Source organism: Jaculus jaculus, chromosome 9 (assembly GCF_020740685.1).
Source record: "Jaculus jaculus isolate mJacJac1 chromosome 9, mJacJac1.mat.Y.cur, whole genome shotgun sequence".
Taxonomy (NCBI): domain Eukaryota; kingdom Metazoa; phylum Chordata; class Mammalia; order Rodentia; family Dipodidae; genus Jaculus; species Jaculus jaculus.
The window spans coordinates 86,493,873-86,519,767 of NC_059110.1; the positions used below are offsets into that span (position 1 = coordinate 86,493,873).

A 25,895-nucleotide genomic window follows, 5' to 3' on the forward strand; every position below is an offset into this window, starting at 1 on the left:
ATGGATATCCAGGCCATTTTGTGTCTGCGGGGAGCACGTTGTAAGGAGTCCTACCCTTCCTTTGGCTCTTACATTCTTTCCGCCACTCCCCACACCCATCTTAAGCAAGCACTTTTTTTTTTTTCTTGCCAATCCGAAATGCTGCCTTTTGTTTACTGTGAATACCTGCACACACTGAGAGCACTCTACTCAACCCGTCCCAAAGTGTCTGATTTAGTACCACTTCAGGGTACTTTTTATTATTAGGAAACTAAAAAGCACATTCAGAGGTTTCACAATACAAAGTAGTTGAGAAAATCAAGTGTAGAGTTCTGGGTTTCCTTCTCTCAAAGGAAAACTGGAAAGGACTACTGCGATGTTAGTCCACACTGTCAATCTGACTGGACGTCGAATCACCATGTCTGCAGCACACCTCAGAATGTGTCCATGACAATGTTCCCAAAAAGGGTTACCTGAAGAGAGATGAGGCATTCCCCAACATGCTGGGGTCCTGGACTGAGAGAAAGCAATGTGACCTACCTTCTAGTGTCCCTGTCACCATGACCTATATCCCCTTTTAAGCAGTTACCCAAAGTGTGTCCTCTCTTCCTGAAGTTTAAGCAAGCACTTTTTGAGAGAGAGAGAGAGAAAGAGAGACAGAGAGAGAGTGCCAGGGTCTCCACCCACTGCAAATGAACTCCAGAGGCGTGTGCCTACTTGTGCATCTGGTTTACATGGGTACTGGGGAATCAAACTTGGGTCCTTAGGTTTTACAGGCAAATGCCTTAGCCACTATGCCATCTCTCCAGCCTGTAAAGAAGTACTTTTTACTGCTGAGCCATCTTTTCGGCCCTCTTAAAATATATATGTATGTATATATATGTGTGTGTATATATATCATATATAAAAATCTTTATTAAACATATATATGTGTGTGTGTACATATGTTTAATAGAGATTATTATTTTCTCTCTCTCTTCTTCATGGTAAGGTCTCACTGTAGTACAGGCTGACCTGGAATTCACTGTGTAGTCTCAGGGTGGCCTCGAACTCACAGTGATCCTCCTACCTCTGCCTCCCAAGTGCTGGGATTAATGGTGTGTGCCACCACACCTGGTTTCTCTCTTTTCTTTTTTAAAGGTAGGGTCTCACTCTGGCCTAGGTGACCTGGAATTCACTATGTAGTCTCAGGGTGGCCTCCAACTCATGGTCATCTTCCTACTTCTGCCTCCTGAGTGCTGAGATTAAAGGTGCGCGCCACCATGCCCGGCTTCAAGTCCTTTTTATTTGGTTTTCAAGGTAGGGTCTCTCTGAAGCTCAGGCTAACCTGGATTCACTATGTAGTCTCAGGCTGGCCTCGAACTCACAGTGATCCTTCTACTTCTGCCTCCCAAGTGCTGGGATTAAAGGCATGTGCCACTATGTCTGGCTTCAAGTCCTTTTAAAAATTTTATTTATTTGCCAGCAGAGAGAGAAGAGAGACAGGGAGAATTGGTGTGCCAGGGACTCCAGCCACTATAAACGGACTCCAGATGCATGCTCCTTTTTGTGGATCTGGCTTTATATTGGTACTAGGAAATTGAATGTGGGTCATTATGTTTACAGACAAGCACCTTAACCATTGACCCATCTCCCCACCTGCATATATTCTCTCTCTCTGTCTTAAAAATTTTTTTTGTAATGTTTTATATTTATTTATTTGAGAAAGAGAGAGAGAAAGAGTGGGCATAGCAGGGCATCCAGCCACTGCAAACGAACTCCAGATGCATGTGCCACCTTGTTCATCTGGTTTACTTGCGTCCTGGGGAATCGAACCTTGGTTCTTTGGCTTTGCAGGGAAGCACCTTAACTGCTAAGCCATCTCTCCAGCCCATTTATTTATTTATTTATTTGAAAGAGAGAGAGAGAGAGAAAGAGAGAATGGGCATGCCAGGGCCACCAGCCACTGCAAACTAATTCCAGATGTATGCGCCCCCTTGTGCATCTGGCTTACGTGGGTCCTGGAGAGGTGAACTGGGATCCTTTGGTTTTGCCGGCAAGTGCCTTAACCATTAAGCCATCTCTTCAGCCCCTCTCCCCTGTTTTTTGAGGGAGGGTCTCACTCTAGCCCATACTGACTTGGAATTCGCTATGTATTCTCAGGTTGGCCTTAAACTCACCATGATCCTCCTACCTTTGCCTCCCAAGTGCTGGATTTTTAAAGGTGTGTGCCACCACACCTGGTTCCTGAGTTTATGCTCTTGATATACTCAGTATGTATCAAAGGCCTTCTTTACTCCACCGTGTTGTATGTGCACTTTGCTGTATTCACCCATGTTTTCTCACAAGACATTCATGACTTAAGTGATTACTGGTCAATAAACAAAAGCATTCAGTGCCAGATTGGGCTATTGAGGCATCCAGCCTCGTGGACTGAGCAGCTACCAGTTTCCTTGACTCTGGAGTCTACAACTGCTATTTGACTGCTGTAAACTAATCAATAAACTCCCTTTTAATACAAAAATAAAAAATCAACAACCAAAATTGTTGGGCATGGTGGTGCACATCTTTAATCCCAGCACTCAGGAGGCAGAGGCAGGTAGATCATTGTGAGTTCAAGACCAGCCTGAGACTACAGAGTGAATTCCAGATCAGCTTGGGCTAGATGCTATCTCAAACAAACAAACAACCCAGAAAACAAACCCACACATACAACATACTATACACACATGCAAAAAAGAAAAAGAAAAAAAAATTTTAAAACATGGGCTGGAGAGATGGTTTAGCAGTTAAAGGCTTGCTTGTGAAGCCTAAGGACTCCGCTTCAAGGCTCAGTTCCCAGGACCCACATTAGCCATATTTACAAGGGGACGCACATGTCTGGAGTTCATTTGCAGTGGCCAGAGACCCTGGCACGCCCACTCCCCCCCCCCCCGCCTCTTTCTCTCTCTGTCACTCTTAACTGAATAAATAAAAATGAATAACAGCAACAAAAAAATATACTTGCAGGTCGTAGTGGCACATGCTTTCAATCCCAGCACTTGAAAGGCCAATATAGTATGGTTGCTGTGAATTTGAGGCTAGCCTGGGCTACGGAGTGAATTTCAGGTTAGGCTAGGCTGGAGTGAGAACCTAACTCAAAAAAAAGAAGGGAGGGAGGGAGGGAGGGAAAAGAAACAGCTGGGTGTGGTAGCATATATCTTTAATCCCAGCATTTGGGAGGCAGAGATTGGAAGGCTCACTCTATCCCAGGCTGACCTGGAACTCCTTCTGTAGTCCCAGGCTGGCCTTGAACTCATAGCAATCCTCCTATCTCTGCCTCCAGAATCCTGAGATTAAAGGTATGGGCCACTATGCCAGCTGTAACTTTTTTTATTTGTGTGTGTGCCTTGACTTTTTTTTTTTTTTTTTTTTTGAGGGAGGGTCTCACTCTAGCTCAGGCTGACCTGGGTTTCACTATGTAGTCTCAGGGCAGCTTTGCACCCATGGTGGTCCTCATACCTCTGCCTCTGGAGTGCTGCGATTAAAGTTGTGTACCAGCATGCCCAGCTTGTTTTTAGTTTTTTTTTTTTAATTTTTATTTATTTATTTGATTTTTTTTTTAAATATTTTTGTTCATTTTTTTATTTATTTATTTGAGAGCGTCAGACACAGAGAGAAAGACAGAGGGAGAGAGAGAGAATGGGCACGCCAGGGCTTCCAGCCACTGCAAACGAACTCCAGACGCATGCGCCCCCTTGTGCATCTGGCTAACGTGGGACCTGGGGAACCGAGCCTCGAACCGGGGTCCTTAGGCTTCACAGGCAAGCGCTTAACTGCTAAACCATCTCTCCAGCCCTTGTTTTTAGTTTTTGTTTTCTTTTTGTTGTTTATGTGAGGGGGAGTTATTTTCACTATGTAGCACAGGATGACCTTGAACTTCTGATCCTTTTGCCTCCACCTCCCAAATTCTGATGGTTTATATATATGGTGCTAGGGATCAAGCCCAAGGGCTTTGTGCATGCTAGGCAAGCATTCTACCAAATGAGCTACATACCTAGCCCCACTACTTTTTGGTTTGTTGAGTCTTATGTAGCTTTATATATATATATATATATATGAATGAAAGCATATATATATATATATTCATATATATATATTTCATTCATATATATATATATATGAATGAAAGCATATATATATATTCATATATATATATATTTCATTCATATATATATATATATATGAATGAAAGCATATATATATATATATATATATATATATATATATATATATATATATATATATATATATATGAATGAAAGCAGGAGACAGAAAAGACAGAGAATGGGTGCTCCAGGGCCTCTAGCCACAGCAAACACACTCCAGAAGCATGTGCGAAATTGTACATCTGGTTTTTTGTGATTCCTGGGGAATTGAACTATGGTTGCTAGGCTGCGCAGGCAATTGCCTTAACCACTGAGCATCTGTCTCTCCAGCCCCCCCCCCCCTTTTTTTTGGAGGTAGGGTCTTGCTTCAGTCCAGGCTGACTTGGAATTCATTCTGTACTTTCAGGGTAGCCTTGAATTCATGGTGATCCTCCTACCTTGGCCTCTCAAGTGTTGGGTTTAAAGGCTCACACCATCACACCCTTTCCCCCTTTTCTCTTTTGGAGTTTTGAGGTAGGGTCTCACTAGCATAGGCTGACCTGGAATTAGTCTCAGAGTGGTCTCGAACTCACAGCAGTCCTCCTACCTCTGCCTTCCCAGTGCTGGGATTAAAGGCGTGTATCACCATGCCTGGCCGCTTTTTCTTTTTGGTGTCAGTATTTACTATTGTTTGTTTTTTCAAGGTAGGGTCTTACTGTAGTCCAGGCTCACCTGGTATTCATACTGTACTCCCAGGCTAGCCCTTTACTCCCAGCGATCCTTCCACCTCTGCCTCCTGAGTGGTGCGATTAAGGTGTGTACCACCATGCCTGGCTCCCACATTCTTTTTCATAGGGTCTGGAATAATTTATGCTGGTGTCAAATAGTAATTGTTTATGATCACATAAACAGCCTTTTATTTTTATTTTTAATTTTTTTTGTTCATTTTTTATTTATTTATTTGAGAGCGACAGACACAGAGAGAAAGACAGATAGAGGGAAAGAGAGAGAATGGGCGCGCCAGGGCTTCCAGCCACTGCAAACGAACTCCAGACGCGTGCGCCCCCTTGTGCATCTGGCTAACGTGGGACCTGGGGAACCGAGCCTCGAACCGGGGTCCATAGGCTTCATAGGCGAGCGCTTAACCGCTAAGCCATCTCTCCAGCCCTAGCCTTTTATTTTTAATTTTCTTTTTAAAATTATTTTTTATTTTTATTTTTTTGGCTTTTTGAGGTAGGGTTTCTTTATATATATATATATATATATGTATATATATATATTGTTGTTGTTGTTCATTTTTATTTATTTATTTGAGAGTGACAGAGAGGGAGAGAGAGAGACAGAGAGAGAATGGCCGTGCCAGGGCCTCCAGCCACTGCAAGTGAACTCCAGGTGCGTGCGCCCCCTTGTGCATCTGGCTTACATGGGTCCTGGGGAATCGAGCCTCAAACCGGGGTCCTTAGGCTTCACAGGCAAGCGCTTAACTGCTAAGCCATCTCTCCAGCCCTTGAGGTAGGGTTTCACTATAGCACAGGCTGACCTGGAATTCACTACGTAGTCTCAGGGTGCCTTTAAACTCCTTCAGTCTCCCCAGTACTGGAATTAAAGGCGTGCACCACCACATCTGGCTTTTTAAAAATTATTTATTTTGAGAGAGAGGGTCCTCAGCCACTGCCAACAAACTCCATATGCATGCGCTCCCTTGTGCTATTGTGCAACATTGCATGCTTGCATCACTGTGTTGGCTACATGAGACCTGAAGACTCGAACATGCATTCTTAGGCTTCACAAGTGCCTTAACCACTAAGCCATCTCTATAGCCCTAATTCTTTTGGTTGAGTTGGTTTAGAGGTAGGGTCTCACTCTGGCCTAGGCAGACCTGGAATTAACTTTGTCGTCTCAGGGTGGCCTCTGACTCAAAGCTTTCTATCCTCCTGGGTTTTAAAGGCGTGTGCCACCACTTCTGGCTTCCCCCAATTTATTTTTTAAATCAAGTCAGGGTCTCATTCTATCCCTGGCTGACCTGGAACTCACTGTATAGCCCCAGGCTGGCCTTGGATTTATACTGACCTCCCCCCACCCCTACCTCAGCCTCAAGGGCATAAGGTGAATTTGTGTGCTAGGATTAAAGGCCTGCTCACCAGACCTTGCTAAATCTTTTAATTTGAGTTTTATCTCCTACCTGGAACTCTTTAAACTGCATACAGTTGATTTTGAAACTGAAGCCAATCTCTCTTACCAGGCAATGTCTCTACTTGCAGATAACAAATGAAAGATTTCATCTGGGTATAGGTTATTTCCATTTAGATTTAGAAATGTGTTTTTTGGGGTGGATGGAGGGCTGGAGAGATGGCTTAGCAAATAAAGTACTTGTCTGCAAAGCCAAAGGACCCAGGTTTGATTCCCCAGGACTCATGTAAACCAGATGCAAAAGGTGGTATATGCATCATGGGATCATATATACATGCAACACTTTGAATCCTGAGTGGGTGCTGGAGATTTGAATTCAGGGTTGCTTTGCAAGGACGTACCTTTAACCATCTCCCTAGCCCCTCCTTTTATTTATTTTTTGGTTTTTCTAGTTAGAGTCTCATTCTAGCCCAAGCTAACCTGGGATTGGCCTCCAACTCACTGTGATCCTCCTACCTCTATCTCCCAAGTGCTGGGATTAAAGGTATGTTCCCAGCTGCTAGCCCTTACTTATTTCTTTATTTAAAAACTTTTAGGGCTCGGGCTGGAGAGATGGCTTAGCGGTTAAGCGCTTGCCTGTGAAGCCTAAGGACCCCAGTTCGAGGCTCGGTTCCCCAGGTCCCACGTTAGCCAGATGCACAAGGGGGCGCACGCGTCTGGAGTTCGCTTGCAGAGGCTGGAAGCCTTGGAGCGCCCATTCTCTCTGTCTGTCTCTCTCTCTCTCTCTCTCTCTGTCTTTCGCTCTCAAATTAAAAAAAAAAAAAAAAAAAAACTTTTAGGGCTGGAGAGATGCCTTAGTGGTTAAGTGCTTGCCTGTGAAGCCTAAGGACCCTGGTTCGAGGCTCAATTCCCCAGGACCCACGTTAGCCAGATGCACAAGGGGGCGCACGCGTCTGGAGTTTGTTTGCAGTGGCTGGAGGCCCTGGTGTGCCCATTCGCTCGCTCTCCCTCCCTCCCTCCCTCCCTCCCTCCCCCTTTCTCTCTCTCTCTCTCTCTCTCTGTATGTTGCTCTCAAATAAATAAATAAAAACAAAAAATGAAAAAATTAAAAAAAAAAACTTTTGTTTGTTTGTTTTGAGGTAGGATCTCAGTGCTGTAGCCCAGGCTGACCTGGAATTCACTATGTAATCTCAGAGTTGCCTCTAACTCATTGCAGTCCTCCTGCCTATGCCTCCCCATTTCTGGGACTAAAGGCACACCAGCATCCCTGTCCCTTTTCTATTTTTTTTTTAAATAGACTATCCAGACTCAAAGTCTCCTAATATTAGGATTTGATTTTCTAGTGTTATTTTAAAATTTTATTATCCATTTTGAAAGAGAGAAAGTGGGCGGGGGCAGATAGAGGGAATGGGCATGGCAGGTCATCCAGCCACTGCAAATGAACCCAAGACATATGTGCCACCTTTAAGACTTAAGACTTAGATTAAGAGAAGGAAAAAGGGCCAGACAGATGGTTGAGAGGTTAAGGCACCTGCCTATGAAGCCTAAAGACCCAGGTTCGATTCTGCCAGATGCACAAAGTGGCACATGCATCCAGAGTCCATTAGCAGTTGTGAGAGGCCCTGGTGTGCCCTACCTTAAAGCAAACAAACAAAGCCAGGTGTGGTGGCACATACCTTTAATTCCAGTACTCAAGTACTCGGGAGGCTGAGGTAGGAGGATCGCCCATGAGTTGGAGGCCATGAGCTAGAGTGAGACCCTGCCTTGAAAAAAAACAAACAGGGTTTGTGGGGTGTCCAGGGAAGTCCTAGAACTCCAAATCCTTAGTACATGTCTGCTTTTAACTAAAGAATTGGGTAAGAGAGAGAAGAAGGAAAAGAAAGTATAAAGAGGAGGGCAGGAGGGCAAAAAGAACCCATGTGGGAGTAAGTGGCAATCTCCCCTGGTTTAGGCCCAGCTCGTTGGGGCCAACAAGGAAGCTTACCAGAATCTGGAAGTTCAGGATCTAAGAGACAAAGAGAGCTTACACTGTCCTGGTAAATGTGTTCATAACCTTATGGTGGTATGCCCTACCTTCCAGGTCAGGTAAGCCAGAGAGACAGCTGATTGGTCTTGGCTAGGGGCTGTCTCAGATACAGCCTATGAAGCCAAGTTCTGTGTACTGAACTTGACTAACCACAAATGCCAGGATTAGATTTAAATTCTAGGAAAGGGGACCTTCTCCTAGGTTAATTGTGGAAAAAAATCTAGGGAAGAGATTAGAAGTCAGATCATACTTTGATCTCTAGCAAAGATAGACCCAAAGACTTTCCTGCTTTTTACTTTTAGGGGCCCTGTCACCCTAAACTATCTAATAAAGCTACCTCACTTCCTTCTCCTCTTCCTTATTTGCTCTCCTTTACCTTTACTCTTCTTGTCTGTGATGAAACCCAGGACCTTGCACTAATTAAGCACGCAGCTCTACACCGATCTTTGCACTCCCAGCCCTCCCTTTGTTTTTCTTTTTTCTTTTTTTAATTTTTATTAGCATTTTCCATGATTATAAAAAATATCCCATGGTAATTCCCTCCCTAGCCCCCCCCCCCACTTTCCCCTTTGAAATTCCATTCTCCATCATTCCCTTTGTTTTTCAATCCAGGCAAGATCTCACTGTAGCCCAGGCTGATCCGTCCATCACCGAGATCCTCCTACCTCAGCCTCTCTAATGCTGAGATTAAAGTGTGCGCCACCATACCAGGCCTCTTTGTTTTTGTTAAATACATCCCACCTCTACCACTGCACCTGTACACCTAAGAAAATGTTCTGCAGTCTTGAGCATATCCCATCCCAGTAGCACCCAGTAGCACTATGCCCCTAACACTTGCCTCTGTGATTAAAGTTTGGATACAGACTTCAGTTAAGCAGTATTTGTTTTACTACTATAAGGTATGGTTTTAAGCAGACTTGGTTGTTGCATTTTAATTATATTAAGCCCTGCTAAGGGAGCAAGCAAGTTTGGTTTATCTGATACAGATGTCTTTGATTTGCCACACAGGTTGGAGCTAACTTTGGGTGTGTGTTTGTATGCTTGCTTTTATTTTCAATTTTTTCCTTTCCTTTTATTTAGTCAGTCATGGTGGTGTACACCTTTAATCTCAGCACTTGAGTAGGAGGGTCACAATGAGTTTAAGACCAGACTGGACTAGAGGGAAACTCTATCTCAAAAAACAACAACAAAAATTATCTATTGAGAGAAAGAGAGAACCGGGCACACCAGGGCCTTCAGCCACTGCAAACGAACTCCTGATGCATGTGCCACCATGTGCATCTGTTTTATGTGGGTTCTAGGGAATCAAACCTGTGTCATAGGCTTTCCAGGCAAGAGCCTTAACCTTAACCTTAATCTCTCTAGCCTTTTAACATGATTTTATGTTCCCCTCTCCCCCACCCCACCAACTTCCAAATACATACTTTGCCACTATGACCCCACCCATCCCACAATTCTGTATCAGGAGAAGCATGAGTTTCCAGAACCGTTAATTTACTATGCAAATCTAAGTCCTACTCTTTTGAGGGGATGCTGTTGATTAGGTGAGAAAAGGAAAACAAGGTTTGGAGAACATCCTTATCAGGGTTGGTTGCATTCCAGTGGCAATTGCTTTAGAAGTCTGAGGAGGTCTGGGAGGTACTTCTAAGGGCTAGTCACTCAGTACTTTGCACCCAGAGTGGGCAGAGGAGGAAGAGTGACGGGCGGTATGGCATCACCTGGCCCAGCTGTGTGATGCCTAGAGCTCAGCTTTGGGATGAGGGCCTGGAGCGATGGGGCAGCGCTAACAAAAGGAGCCGTGCGGGAGCCGGGGCCTCTGGTAGCTGGCCTATCCCTGGCGGCTGACCTCCCAGTGGGCCTCCCCAGTTGGCTGTGTGGCAAATCGCTCTGCTGGTTCCCTAGCTCACGATTGGCTGTGCAGTCATGAGGGGTCTGGTAAAGAGCCGGGGTGGGTTGAGGGGGCGGGGCTGGCTTCCTGCGGTGGTGGGGAGCTAGAGGAGCTGGCGGGGGGAGGGGGTGTCGGCGCACCGCGGAGTGCAGCGCTCGGTGAGCCTGGCACCCGGAGTAGCCACCTCCCCCTCCCCCTGCCAAGGCCGCCTGAAGCCCCTTCTCATCTGTCCTTCCTGGGCTGAGCCGTCCCAGACGGGTGGGGCGGAGCCCGGAGCCCCACGGAGCGCCGCAGAGCGAGCCTCACCTCCCTCCGGGGCGCAAGGTGTGTGTGTGCTTTTTCTAACGCCACCCGGACTTCAGCCGACTTAACCTCTAAGAAAAGGAAAAATGGAGTGGGAAGTAAGATTTCTGCATCCCATTAGTTTATTTTGATACCACATTTCTACCCCTCATCCTTCGATCTCTTCATCTCACCCCTGCAGCTGGGTAAGGAGATTTAGGACTCTTTATTTTTATCTCTATTGATGTGTTAATGTCGCCCGCTTAATAAAATGCACCGTGAAAAAAAGAGGAGCCCATTTCGTGTGGCATCTGATGCTGTAAACGGGGGTGGGGGAAAGGTGTAGGCTAGGAGTGGATTTTTGGAATTGTACAGCAGCTGTGACCATTAAGGCTGTCTTCATTATTTTCCTCTTTGAGTGTGCCTTAATCACAGCAGCAATCAGAAAGGGGAGAATTTAGTGGAAAGAGGGAGCAACCTCGGCATTGGTGGTTAAAGGGAATCCTGATAGTTGTTAGCGATTAACTCTGTTAAAGTCTCTTCCCTGAGTACATTGTCACACAGGCTTTGTGTGGTAAGTAGTTCAGCCCCAGTGGAGAAATAGCTAGAGCTAGAAAACTTACTGAAACTTGAAAGTTTTATAAGTTTCTCCATTTCTTTATTTCTTATAGATTCCTGAAGGGATTCGTTTTTGTCACAGAAACTAAAGCCAAACCTTAAAAAAAAAGATGGATTCTGGATTTTTAAAAATATATTTCATTTATTTGATACAGAGAAAAAGGCAGAGAGGGAGAGAATAGGAACACCAGGGCCTCCAGCCACTACAAACGAACTCCAGATGCATGCGCCCCCTTGTGCATCTGGCTTATGTGGGTCCTGGAGAACTGAACTGGGATCCTTTGGCTTTGCAGGCAAATGCCTTAACCACTAAGCCATCTCTCTAGCCCGAATTATGGATTTTATTTACTTTAAGCTTCTCCCCAGATGATTAACTTGAGTGGCTATAGCATTACAGTTTAAAAGATACTTATCTCTTCTGAGTTCCCTTGCTTCTGTAACTTATGGATCCCTGTATGTGTGTGTGAGAGAGAGGGAGAGAGAAAGAAAGAAAAAGAGGGGCTTAATAAATAGCTAAAGCTGGCCTAGAGCTGTCTTGCCTCATTTTCCCAAATGGTGGGGATTACAGGTGTGTGTCATTGCACCTAGCTAGGATACTTTCTGAAAGACCTTTGTCTCTTCTCCAGCTCAAATCAGGAACCTCTTTATATATTTTAAATTGGGAGAAAGGTATCAATTGAACATAGAATACGCACAAGTTATGATATTTGGAATTTCTGTGTGTGTCTGTTCATGGTATTTTTGGCTCCACCCTCCCTTTCCCCTAAGATAAGGTCTCACTATGAAGTCTGGCTAGCCTGGAACTTGCTGTATAAATCAGGCTGACCTTGAATTTGTCACATTTCCCTGCCTCTCCACTGCTGGGATAATAGGCATGAATCACCATGCCTTGGTATCTTTGCTTTAATTGGACCTTTTCAACCAAAGGTGTTTGGGCCAGGATTATCTTAATGTTGATTAGTAAATTGCTGCAATGCCTAAAGTGATGAATGATTTATTGGCAACACTGTGATATTAATTAAAATGATTCAGACTTTTTTTTATAATCCAGGTTCAGTTTCCAAAGATTGTCCTAACTGGGGTCCAGTTTTGAAGATACAATTGGTATTCTGAAGCTGTTTCACAGTTTCAGTTGAGTTAATTTTTCTTTGCATTGAGTAGATTTGTAATCAATTTGGAGCAGTTATGGTGAGAAGCTAGTAGTATAAAAAACAGGAATGGGGGCTGGGGAAATGGCTCAATGGTTAAAGGCATTTGCTTGCAAAGCCTGATTGCCTAAGTTCAATTCCTCAGTACCCACATAAAGCCAGATGCACAAAACAGCTCACCTATTTAACTTTTCAGTTTAAAATCAAATTATTATTATTATCTTCATAACATTTAAGTAATCTACAAATCAGGGCAAGATAACATCTTAGCATTCTTTTTCAAATTTTTATTAACAACTTCCATGATTATTAAAAAAAAAAAATCCCATGGTAATACCCTCCCTCCCCCTACTTTCCCCTTTGAAACTCCATTCTCCATCATATCTCTTCCCCATCTCAATCAGTCTCTTTTATTTTTATGTCATCATCTTTTCCTCCTCTTATGATGGTCTTGTGTAGGTATTGTCAGGCATTGTGAGGTCATGGGTATCCAGGCCATTTTCTGTCTGTGGGGAGCACTTTGTAAGGAGTCCTACCCTTCTTTGGCTCTTACGTTCTTTCCGCCACCTCTTCTGCATTAGACCCTGAGCCTTGGAAGGTATTGTAATACTGAGTACTCCTCTGTCACTTCTTTCCAGCACCATGATACCTTCTGAGTTGTCCCAAAGTAGTCACTGCCATCTGAAAAGAGAAGATTCTCTACCAAAAGTGAGAGTAGCATTAATATAAGGGTATGAACATTAAGAAAAGTGCTTACTGTGCAGTTTGATAAGCATAGTATATACATTTAGCCAGACAGCAGCAGACGTTATGCCCCTAAGGCTCATGACTACCCCCGTTTTAAGTTTTCAGTGTCAGGGATGTATTCCCTACCATGAAGTGGGCCTCCAATCCAATTAGAGGGCAGTTGGTTTCCACCATGACAGATGTGCCCTATTTAACTTTTTTTTAAAGAATATATTTTTATTTATTTGAGAAAGAGGCAGAGAGAGAGAGAGAGAGAAAGAGAGAGAGAGAGAGAGAGAGAGAGAGGGGGAGGGAGGGAGGGAGAGAGAAAGAGGATGAGAACCCCAGGGCCTCCAGCCACTGCAAACAAACTCCAGATACATGCGCCCCCTTGTGCATCTGACTTACATGGATTCTGGAGAATGGAACCTGGATCCTTTGACTTTGCAGGCAGATGCCTTAACCACTAAGCCATCTCTCCAGCCCCTTAGTTGGCCTACTTAAATAAATATATATGTTTCAAATAGAAGCCTTATTTTATTTATTTATTTATTTATTTATTTATTTATTTATTTATTTATTTGTGGTAGGGTCTCACTGTAGCTCAGGCTGACCTGGAATTCACTCTGTAGTCCCAGGGTGGCCTTGAACTCATGGTGATCCTACCTCTGCCTCCCAAGTGCAGCAATTAAAGGCATGCATCACCACACCCAGTTTAAGAAGCCTTATTTCTGTACGTATGTGTACATGCATATAATACATGTATATATGCACATATGCAGACTTATTTTATACATACAACACTTCAAGTAGCTTCAGTATAGGATTGTTTTAAAAAGGTCACAGTAATCTTTTTTTTTGGTTTTGGGGCTTTGGTTGTCTAATGATTTTGTCTGTAAAAGTCTGTGAATCACATTTAAGTTGGGAGAGAAAGAGAAAGATGTTGCCTTACCTAACTTGTGATTAAAAATAGTATTGGGGTCTGGAGAGATTGCTTAGCAGTTAAGGTGCTTGCCTGCAAAGCCAAAGGATCTTGGCTTGATTCCCCAGGGCCCACATGAAGCCAGATACACAAAGGCACACATGCGTCTGGAGTTTGTTTGCAGTGGCTAGAGGTACAGGGACACCCATTCTCTGTAACCCCCACAAATAAATAAATAAAATATTTTTTTAAAAAAAGAAGAAGAATGGTGTTGGGCTGGAGAGAAGGCGCTTGCCTGCAATGTCTAACGACCTGAGTTGGGTTCCACAGTACCCATGTAAAGTAAGATGCACAAAGTGGTACATTCATCTGAAGTTCATTTGTAGTGGCTATAGGGCTTGCTGCCTCCATTCTCTCCCCACTCCAGCTCACTCCCCCTTAAAAGAAGACAAAGAATGGTGGTGGTGCACACCTTTAATTCCCAGCCACACTAAAAGAAATATTATTTTGTTTGGTTGTTGTGCTCTAGTCCAAGCTGACCTCGAATTCACTATGTAGTCTGAGGGTGGCTTCAAACTCACAGTGATCCTCCTACCTCTGCCTTCCGAGTACTGGGATTAAAAGGTGTGTACCATCATGCCCGGTTGATATTGTTCTTTCTTGGGATGATGTTGGGATGATCTCCTGGAGAGATGGCCTGCTGGTTAAGGTGCTTGCCCACAAAACCAAAGGACTTTTTAATTTTTTATTACTGACAATTTCTATAATTATAGACAATGAACTATGATACCCCCCACACACACACTTTCCCCTTCACAACTCCACTCAGACATCTCTTAATCAGTCTTTTTATTTTGATGTCATCATCTTTTCCTCCTATTATAATGGTGTTGTGTAGGTAGTGTGAAGCACTGTGAGGTCATGAATATCCAGTTCATTTTGTGTCTAGAGGAGTATATTGTAAGGTGCTCTTACATTCTTTCTGTCACCTCTTCCGCAGTGCACCTTGAGCCATGGAAAGACAGTGCTGAGCACCCCCAGTCACCACTTCTCAGCACTATGGTGCCTTCAAATAAATATTGTTTTTTTAAAAAAGAATCCTTGGGGATGGGGAGATGGCTTAACAGTTAAGGCACTTGTCTACAAAGCCAAAGGATCTCCATTTGATTCACCAGGACCCATGTAAGCCAGATGCACGAGGTGGTACATGCATTTGCAATGGCTGAAGGCCCTAGTGTGCACATTTTCTCTCTCTCAAATAAATAAAATAAAGGTATTTTTTAAAAAATCCTTGTTGGGTGTGTTTACATATATATGCATGTATGTGCGCACACACCACTACAAATGAATGTAGTCCAGTTTTATGTACATGGCCAGTAGGGCCTTTTAACTGCTGAGCCATTCCCCCTATGTTTTAGTTTTTGTTGCTTCAGGTGGGGTCTCTCTGTAGTTCAGTCTGACCTAGAATTTATTTTATAGCCCATGCAGTCCTTGAACTTTCAGCAATCCTTCTACCTCAGCCTCTGTTGGAAATTTAGTTTTTTTAATAAAGTGGTGGATGAGTTTTCTCTACAATATTAAGATACCACTGGGTTTGATTCTCTTTGGTTTTGTAACTAGTAGGGCAATGAGCTAATACATTCATTTTGGAAACAGGCCAGTGATAACACTGCCCTTGGGCCTAGATGGATGGAAAAATAGGACAGAGTAAACAATTGAGGGCATAAATAATGAATCTTCCAACTGAGCCCTGAGAGAGAGAGGGAGATTATCCTCAAAGCTGTTCAGTTTGGCAGTGAAAGAGAAAGAGTCCACTGAATTAATTACCCAGACCATGTTTGATACTGCATGCATCATGGAATTGTTAGCTGGTTAAAGATCCTTTTCAGATACAGACTTTTTTTTTCTTTTGGAGGGGTCTTTCGAGGTAGGGTCTCACTCTAGCCTAGGCTGACCTGGATTTCATTATGTAATCTCAGGCTGGCCCTGAAGTCACGGCAATCCTCCTACCATACCTCTGTCTCCCCAGAGTGCTGGGATTAAAGGCATGTGCCACCATGCCTGGCTTTTTTTTTTTTTTTTCTTTAGATACAGATTTTTAACCCATTTTTATTTTCTTTACCCAATCAGTTACTCAAGTTGTTTATTTACAGTGTAGGCCTTTACTTGTTTCCTCCATCCTTTTTTTTTTTTTGAGGTAGGGTATTACTCTAACCCAGGCTGACCTGGAGTTTACTATGTAGTCTTGGGGTGGCTCTGAACTCATGGAAGTTGTCTCCTACTTCTGCCTCCTGAGTGACTGGGATTAAAGATGTGCACCACCAAATTTATTTATTGGTGGGGGGAGGGGAAGGAAGGGAAGAGACAAATAGATCATTGGCATTCCAGGTCCCTCTAGCCACTGCAACGAACTTTAGAAATATGCCATCTCTCCAGCCTCTCAATTTTTGTTTTCCCCAAGGTAGTGTCTCACTCTAGCCCAGGCTGACCTAGAGTTCACTATGTAGTGTCAGAGTAGCCTTGAACTCGCAGCAGTCATACCTTTGCCTCCCGTGTTTTTTTTTTTTTTTTTTTTTTTTTTTTTGAGGTAGGGTGTCTCACTCTGGCCCAGGCTGACCTGGAATTAACTATGCAGTCTCAGGGTGGCCTTGAACTCACAGCGATCCTCCTACCTCTGCTCCCCGATTGCGCCCCCCCCCCCCCCGCCTGGATTAAAGGCATGCGCCACCACACCCAGCTCTCCCAAGTGTTTTTATGTTAGCATCTTTTTGTGTGTGTGTGTGGTAGAGTCTCCCTGTAGTCCTGGCTGATCTGGGATTTAGTAAGTAGTCTCAGGGTGGCCTTGAATTCACAGTGATCCTCCTAAACTACCTTCCAAGTGCTAGGTTTTAAAGGAATGTGCCACCACGCCCGGGTATGTTAGCATTCTTTAAACATTGAACAATTTAAGCCTGATATGGTGGTGCACACCTTTAATCCCAGCACTCAGGAGACAGACATAGGAGGATTGCCATGTGTTCAAGGCCACCCTGAGACTACATAGTGAATTTCAGGATAGCCTGGACTACACTAAAAAAAAAGAAAACACACATACACAAACACACACACACACAAACCCACATTGAACAGTCTTTTGTTTAGCCAGGTCTTTGGCTTTTTGCTTAATGAGAGGTTTCATTCCTTGTAAATTTGTAAGTAAAAAAAAAATGCTTGTATTTGCTTTAAAGGAATTCTTTGGTACCTTAAGTACATAATGTACTCTGAAGTTAACTGTAGTACTTAGCATATAGCATTAACAACTCAAAATAGGTTAAGCCAGTGCTAGAGAGATGGCTCCGCTGTTAAGGTGGTTGCCTGCAAAGCCTGACAACAAGGTTCAATTCCCCAGTACTCATATAAAGCCAGATGCACAAGGTGGCACATGCATCTGAATGTTTGCAGTGGTTTGGAGGTCCTGGCATGCCCATTCTCATTCTTTCTGTCTCTCTACCTGTCTTTGCTTGCAAATAGATAGATGTATTGAAAATAAAAAGACATAAATCTGGACTGGAAAGATGGCTTAGCAGTTAAGGCACTTGCTTGCAAAGCCTAACAGCCCTGGTTCGATTCCCTAGTATCCATGTAATGCCTGATGCACAAAGTGTTGCATGCATCTGGAGTTTGTAGTGGCTAGAGGCCTTGTTGTACTCATTTTCTTTGCCCCTCTCTCTGCTTGTAAATAAATAAATAAAAATAATTAAATAGGTTAAGGAGCTGTAGAGATGGCTCATTGGTTAAGGTCACTGCAAAGCCTAGTGACCCTGGTTCGATTCCCCAGTACACACGTAAAAACAGATGCACAAAGTGGACAGTGCATCTGGAGTTTGTTTGCAGTGGCTCAAAACCCTGCCTAGCCCATTCTCTTTCTCTCTCTTTCTTTGATTGAAAATAAAAAAATAAATAACTAAAACATATTCTTAGGGGCTAGAAGATGGCTTAGTAGTTAAGGTGTTTGCCTGTTAAGCCTAAGAACCCAGATTCAATTCCCCAGTATCCAGGTAAGCCAGTTGCACAAGGTGGTTCATGCATCTGGAGTTTATTTGCACTGGCATGCTCATTCTCTCTCTCTCATCTGCCTTTTCTATTTCTCTCTCAAATAAATTTAACATTTAAAAATATTTTTTAAATAATAGGTTTTTTGGGGGGGGGTTCAAGGTAGGGTCTCATTCTAGCTCAGGTTGACCTGGAATTCCCTCTGTAGTCTCACAGTGGCCTTGAACTCTCAGCAATCCTCCTGCCTCTGCCTCCCAATTGCTGGGATTAAAGGTGAGTGCCACCAGCTCGCCTTTTTTTATTTTAATTTTTTTTTTGAGGCAAGATTTCAGTCTAGCCCAAGCTGACCTGGAGCTTACTCTATATCTCAGTCTGGCCTTAAACTGGCAATCCCCTGTACCTCAGCCTCCTAAGTGCTGGGATTGTAGGGGTTAGCCCCCACACCCTGCTATGTGCAGTGATGTGGAAGCTGGTGATGTAACTCAGTGGTAGAGTTACTCAATGGCTTAGTTTCCTGAAAGCTCTGAGTTTCATCCCCTTCACTGCAAAATATAAGTAAGTAAAATTTTCCTTTCTCCTCCTTGAGATGCTATTTTGTTTCTCAGATTTTCAAGGGAATCTATAGAGCAGGATGCTATTACCAATCAAGAGAAGAAAAGAAGTTTCACAGTGAAGTGTAGATGAATAAAAGATGGAAGGAAAATGCCAAATTATGTTGTGATACTTACACATTTTAGGAAGGGAGCACTGGGCTAATTAAGTCAGAGTCAGTCATTGACTTTGTTACAATGTAGCCTAGCTGGAGTGGGTGGAAGATGTCTTTACCAACACGTACGCAGAACTCTAGGTAATGGTTCCTTCCTGATCAGCGAACTTTCACTTATTGATTATTCTTGTTGAGAAGCAAACCTGCCGGATACCAAATATATTCAAAGATATTTTCAAGGGCATATTTTTAAGCAGTAGCTTTAAATCAAGACAGAGTCTTGCTGAGTATCCCTAGCTGGCCTGGAACTTACAATGATTCTTCTGCCTCAGCCTCCCAGGGGTAGCATTATAGGTCTATGTCACCATACTCTCTCTTTAGTGGGATTGTCAAGCTGAACAAACTGATTAGTAACTTTATTTATTTATTTATTTGAGAGACAGAGAGAGAAAGAGAATGGGCACACCCGGGCCTCCAACCACTGCAAACAAACTCCAGATGCATGCACCACCTTCTGCATCTGACTTACGTAGCTACTGGGGAATCGAGCATTGAACTGGGGTTCTTAGGCTTCACAGGCAAGCACTTAACTGCTAAGCCATCTCTCAGCCCTTTTTTTACTATATGTGCTGCCAAAGCAAGACCCTAACCATTTTGTTTTTTTCCCGAGGTGGGGTCTTGCTCTAGCCCAGGTTGGCCTGGAATTCACTGTGTGTCTCAGGGTGGCCTCAAACTCATTCTCCTATCTCTGCTTCCCTAAGTGTTGGGATTAAAGGCATGTGTCACCTCGCCCAGCCTTTTTTATATTATTTATTTATTTATTAAATGTATTTTAATTTTTTATTTGCAAACAGAGATTGGGCACGCCATGGCCTATAGCCACTGCAAATGAACTCCAGACACATGTGCCCCTTGTGCATCCGGCTTACATGGGTCCTGGGGAATCGAACCTGGGTCCTTAGACTTCACAGACATGCACCTTAACCACTAAGCCATCTCTCTGGCCCTATTTTTATTTATTTATTTTTATTTATATGAGAGTGACAGACAGAAGGAGGCAGAGAGAGAGAGAATGGGCTCACCAGGGCTTCCAGGGCCTATACCCACTGCAAATCAACTCCAGACCCATGTGCCCCCTTGTATCTGGCTAATGTGGATCCTGGGGAATTGAATCTCGAACCGGCATCCTTAGGCTTCGTAGGCAAGCGCTTAACCACTAAGCCATCTCTCCAGCCCCCTATTTTATTTTTTATTAACAACTTCCATAATTGTAAATAATATCCCATGGTAATTCTCTCCCCTCCCCCCTTACCCTTCTCCATCATATCCCCTCCCCCTCTCAATCAGTCTCACTTTTATTTTTCTTCCTGTTATGATGATCTTGTGTAGGTAGTGTCAGGCACTCTGAGGTCATGGATATCCAGACCATTTTGTGTCTGGAGGAGCATATTGTAAGGAGTCTTACCCTTCCTTTGGCTCTTAAATTCTTTCCGCCACCTCTTCTGCAGTTGATCCTGAGCCTTAGGTGTGATAGAGATATTGCAGTGCTGGGCACTCCTGTCACTTCTTAGCACCATGGTGCCTTCTGGGTCATCCCAAGGTCACTGCCATCTGAAAAGAGAGGTTTTCTAATCAAAAGTGAGAGTAGCATTAATATACGGGGTGTGGACATTAAGAGGAGTACTCACTGGGCAGTTTGATGAGCATAGTATGTACGTTTAGGCAGACAGCAGCAGACATTACACTTCTAGGGCTCATGATTACTCCTGTTGTAGGTTTTCAGAATCAGGTTTGTATTTTCTCCCATGAAGCGGGCCTCCAGTCCAGTTAGAGGGTAGACGGGTTCTTGCATAACAAATGTGCACCAGTTGGCTCATTTGGCCTGCCTGGCCAACTTTAAGGCTTGCAGTGTCCACTGTTGAGTATCTTCACTGGTGATTTTGCTCTCTCCCATTGAACTGCATGTAACATAGCCTTTTCCAGCTTTCTGTCAGTTGGTCTACATGGAGCAGGTTTTCGGCTCAGCTCCAGTAGGATTTCTCAGTGAACTTGCAGCCCAAATGTATGGAGTCTTCAGCAATAAGGTCTTACCATCTATTCCTGGTGGGAAACCAAGGGCCTTGGCAATAAGCCTTTAATGTTTTTTTTTGTTGTTTAAAAGGTCAAAGCTTATTTCACAGTAAGAGGAAAAGAGAGCACAGAGAACAGACTCCTATGCGGATAGGGGATTCTAGAACTGGAACATCCTTGGGTTTTTTTTTTAATTTTTATTAACATTTTCCATGATTACAAAATATATCCCATGGTAATTCCCTCCCTCCCCACCCCCACACTTTCCCATTTGAAATTCCATTCTCCATCATATTACCTCCCCATTACAATCATTGTAATTACATATATACAATATCAACCTATTAAGTATCCTCCTCCCTTCCTTTCTCTTCCCTTTATGTCTCCTTTTCAAAGCCTTTAATGTTTTGGGGGTCATCAGGGACTTCCCTGGTCAACAACACACTGGAAGGTATCCCATCCCTGGCACTGAAAATTTTCTAGTAACAATGTGTGGCTCCTGAGTGTTCCGTTGTCCAAAAAGTAGGTTTCCATATGATTTATTTATATCCTCTTATATTTTAATTAGTCCTCCCTCCACCTTTCCTTTATTCAATCTCTTCCCCTGACCTCACTTAGGCCTTTTCACCCCCATTAATCTGTTTTCTTTATACTTACATATATACAATACCATTCTATTAATTGCCTCTCTCCCTTCCTTTCTATTCCCTTTTATAGCTCCTTTCTAGCTTACTGGCCTATGCTACTGAGTTTTCTTCCTACTCACATAGAAGTCCAATCATTTGTAGCTAAGATCCACATATGAGAAAGAACTGCAACATTGGGCTTTCTGAGCCTGGGTTACCTCACTTAATATAATCCTTTCCAGATCCATCCATTTTCCTGCAAGTTTCATAACTTCATTTTTATTTACTGCAAAGTAGAATTCCCTTGTGTAATTGAGCCATATCTTCATTATCCACTCATCAGTTGAGGGACATCTAGGCTGGTTCCATTTCCTAGCTATTGTGAAAAGAGCAGCAGTAAACATGGTTGAGCAAGTATCTCTAAGGTAGTGAGATGAGTCCTTAGGATATATGCTTAGGAGTGGTATAGCTGGATCATATGGTAAATCTATTTATTTGTTTATTTTTACTTACTTTATTTATTTATTTACTCATTATAGAGATAGAGAGAGCATGAGAATGGGCATGCCAGGGCCTTTAGCCACTGCAAATGAACTGTAGATGCATGTGCAACCTTGTATACTTGGCTGACTTGGGACTTGAAGAATCAAGCCTGGGTCCTTAGTCTTCACAGGCAAGTGCCTTAACCGCTAAGCCATTCCTCCAGCCCTTTTTATTTGTTTCTTGAAAAAGTGTCCCACCATTATGATCTATAAATACATGATGTGATGTATTATGGTAATTGTTTAATACCATGGAGGTGGAGAACTATGATAGTTGTTTAACAGGAAGACTAAGAAAGCCAGTTGATATAATTCATTTTGCAGCCAAAAACATGAGCGTCATTGCCGAAGGGTGGCATTGGTATTAGGTCAGTCTTACAGTCCTAAAAGGCCCAAAATCTGGGGCTGGAGAGATGACTTAGCGTTTAAGGTGTTTGCTGGCAAAGCCAAAAGATCCTGGTTCAATTCTCCAGGACCCATGTAATGCACAAGGGGGTGCATGCGATTGGAGTTCATTTGCAGTGGTTGGAGGCCCTGGTGCGCCCATTCTCTCCCCCCCTTCTCTTTTCCCTCTCTCTCTCTCTCTCTCTCTCTCTCGCTCTCGCTCTCGCTCTCGCTCTCGCTCTGACAAATAAATAAATAATTTTTTTTTAAAGCCCCAAATCTGAATCTCTGATGTCTGAGGACAGAAGATGGATACCCTTCCCTTAGATGAGACCCTTGATATTTAACTGAACTGTAGTTCCAAACTGTGGTTCCTTGGAGAATTAAAATTTTCCAAGTAAATGGGAAACTGACTTGTCATGCTGGCCTGTCTTTGTTGGCATCTTTTTTTATATGAAAATCAGCCATCATCTCTGAGTGAATTATAGATATCTGACCAGCAAAAGATAATCTCTCCAACCCAATAAACACCTTTCTAACATTGAGCAGTATGTACTACTGTTCAGAGCTTTTGGCCAAAATGAAACTTATTTTGATTATTCAGGTTGTGATTAAAGTAGTACGGCAAGTCATCACTTTGTTTTATTGCTATTATTTGTTTGCTGGTGGTGTGAGGGTTGAACCTAGGGCTTCAACATATTAGGCAAATACTCTGCCATTGAGCTATATCTTCAACCTATAAGTCATTACTTTAAAACTGGTACTTTTTGTGTGTGTTTGTTTTTTGAATTATGACAGTCTACTTGCCTCAGCTTGTCTGGTGCTGGGTTTGTAAGTATGAGCTACCATACCTGGCTAGTTTCTTTTGTTTGATAACAGGTCTTCTGAAACTGGTTCTTATCTCAAACTCACAGTGTAGCTGAGGATGACCTTTACCTCCTGATCCTCTTGCCTTTACCTCCTAAATACTGGGGTTAACAAATATGAAAGCCAAGTTTAAAATTGAGAATTTCCTGGTGAAAATGTTACCTTCTGCTTTCTTGTTCTATTGATGGGTGTGTGGATGTGTATGTATGTTAAAGGTAAATGGAATGTTAAGAGTAGTTCTTGAAAAATATATTTATTTATTTGGGAGAGAGACATAGATAAGACTAGTGAGTATGAAGTATGAGCACACCAGGACCTCCTGCCACTGCAAACAAACTGTACATATATGTGCCATTGGCTATTGGGGAATTGAATTTAGGCTGTCAGGCTTTGCAATTATGTGCCTTTTAAAAAATTATTGATTTGTTTGTTTTTTTGAGATAGGGTCTTGCTCTAGCCCAGGCTGACCTGGAATTCACTGTGTAGTCTGGGTTGGCCTTGAACTCATGGTAATCCTTCTACCTCTGCCTCCTGAGTTCTGGGATTAAAGGTGTATGCTACCTCTCCTGGCTAGAATGATTTTTAAGATATATATAACCCTAAGAGTCTTAGTTACTTAGGGCTATAGACACAGCTAAAGAGGTAGGGTGGGCCTGGAGGGATGGCTTAGCGGTTAAGGCATTTGCCTGCAAAGCCAAAGGACCTCAGTTGATTACCCAGGACCCACGTAAGCCAGATGCACAAGTGGACACATGTGTCTGGAGTTTGTGTACAGTGGCTGGGGTCCCTGGTGTGCTCATTTTCTCTCTTAATCCCTCTCCCTCTCCCTCTCTCCCTATATGCCTCCTTCTCTCTCTCAAATAAAGTTTTAAAAAATCTGATTAAACCCGGGCGTGGTGGCGCAGGCCTTTAATCCCAGCACTCGGGAGGCAGAGGTAGGAGGATCGCCGTGCGTTCGAGGCCACCCTGAGACTACAGAGTTAATTCCAGGTCAGCCTGGGCTAGAGTGAGACCCTACCTCGAAAAACCAAAAAAAAAAAAAAAAAAAAAATCTGATTATACGTGCCATCTAAACATCTTGAGCTGAGTAGAAGTACATGTGTCAGCCACAAGAATCTGCTGTTTCTAATGTCCATTCAAAAGTGATTTAGATTTTGGTATTGAAGCAGATCTAAAAGCATGGTCACCTAGGATTCTCTGAGAAAAGATAAATTATTAGTATCATCTTTGCTTGTGGCCTTGCATCATTTCTCTTCCTACTAGTACATTCTCTTGGCACAGGGTGCATACAGTATGTAGTATTAGTATGTGGAGATAAGACCACAGTGTCTTATTTACGGTGTCCAGGGGAAACTTAATAATTCCCATCAACTTTCACCTTTTGTTGGGCTTGTTTATTGTTAAAATTCATCTTTATCAGAGGAAGTACTGGTTGATGATTTTTCTTCTGGCCCATCATCCTGGGCATTAGCTAGAATTGCTGAGTGATTTGCAGTAGGGAAACCATGAGAGCAATTTTGTGTTTGTCCACAAATTATCATTAGCAGCTTCTTTGCTATCAGATGGAAGGAGCTGGAGAAATCAGCTCATTGCCAGTTTGCAGCTTTCCTCCGATTAGGGCGTTAGTTCAATTATGTCCAATTAACTTTTATTGCAGATAGCAGTGATAATTACTTGTGAGTCAGTAGTTGGCTGCAGTTATCTCAATGCTGAAGTATGAACTTGATGGATTTTAATAACCACTATGACACATTTCATTCCCTCCCTGCACTGTAGTTATTTCTTTTCCCAGACCTCCTTTAGACAAGAGGTCAGAGTGTTGTAAAAATCCATTTCACAATTAAAACATATTACCCTTCTTTTGAAGAGCTGTGTAGGATCATATTTTAAAGAATCTATTAGGAACAGACTTAATGGCTTTTTATATTCTGGGATCATACCCTTGAGCTCAGTGCTGCTTATCATAGAAGAATAGACAGAACTAAATTTCATTCACAGCAGTATGTGCTAATTGTAAGATTATAGTAATTGGCAAGGTCCAGTCTGGTCTTCAGGTTGAATTTTGTTTTAAAGATTTAAAAAATTTTATTTATTTATTAGAGACAGAGAGAGGGGAGAATGAGAATGGGCATGCCAGGGCCTCTAGCCCTGCAAACAAACTCCAGATGCATGTGCCACCAGATGCATCTGGCCTACGTGGGACCTGGAGAATCAAAAAAGGGTGGTTAGGCTTTGCAGGCATGTGCCTTAACTACTAAGCCATCTCTCCAGCTCCTTCTAGTTGTATTTTATTTTGTTTTTGGGTTTTTCTAGGTAGGGTCTTACTCCAGCTCAGGCTGACCTGGAATTCACTATGTAGTCTCAGGGTGGCCTTGAACTCATGGTGATCCTCCTTCCTCTGCCTCCCAAGTGCTGGGATTAAAGGCATGTGCCACCACACCTGGCTTATTTTTATTTTTTATTTATTGGAGGGAGGAAGAGAGGGAGGGAGAGAGGGAGAGAGAGAGAGAGAGAATGGGCATGCTAGTGCCTCCGGACACATGGGCCACCTTGTGCAGCTGGGTTACGTGGGTCCTGGGGAATTGAACCTAGGTCCTTTGGCTTTGCAGGCAAGCACCTTAACTGCTAACGATTTCTTTAAAGACATGTCTAACATATCTGAGGCATGTCTGAAACTCATTTTGTAGATAAGAATGACCTTGAATTTCTTACCTACTGTCTGTACCTCTCGAGTGCTGGGATTACAGACTTGTGCACCTCTGTGCTCAGCTTCCTGGAGTGTTGGGAATTGAACCCAGGAATTCATGCATGCTAGGTAAGCATTCATAACAACTGAGCTGTAA

General features: G+C 43.1%; 1 protein-coding gene across 3 annotated transcripts in view; it reads left to right on the forward strand.

Moving 5' to 3' along the window:
* Fam222b (family with sequence similarity 222 member B) overlaps positions 1-25,895 on the forward strand; it is an 88,158-nt gene that overhangs the window by 23,325 nt on the left and 38,938 nt on the right. The window contains exon 1 of one of the 3 annotated variants that reach the window (XM_004664626.2): positions 10,275-10,453. The exons of 1 other annotated variant lie outside the window; for it this stretch is intronic. The gene's annotated coding sequence lies outside the window, so the exon portion shown is untranslated. One more of the 3 variants, XM_045158716.1, reaches the window with a different exon arrangement.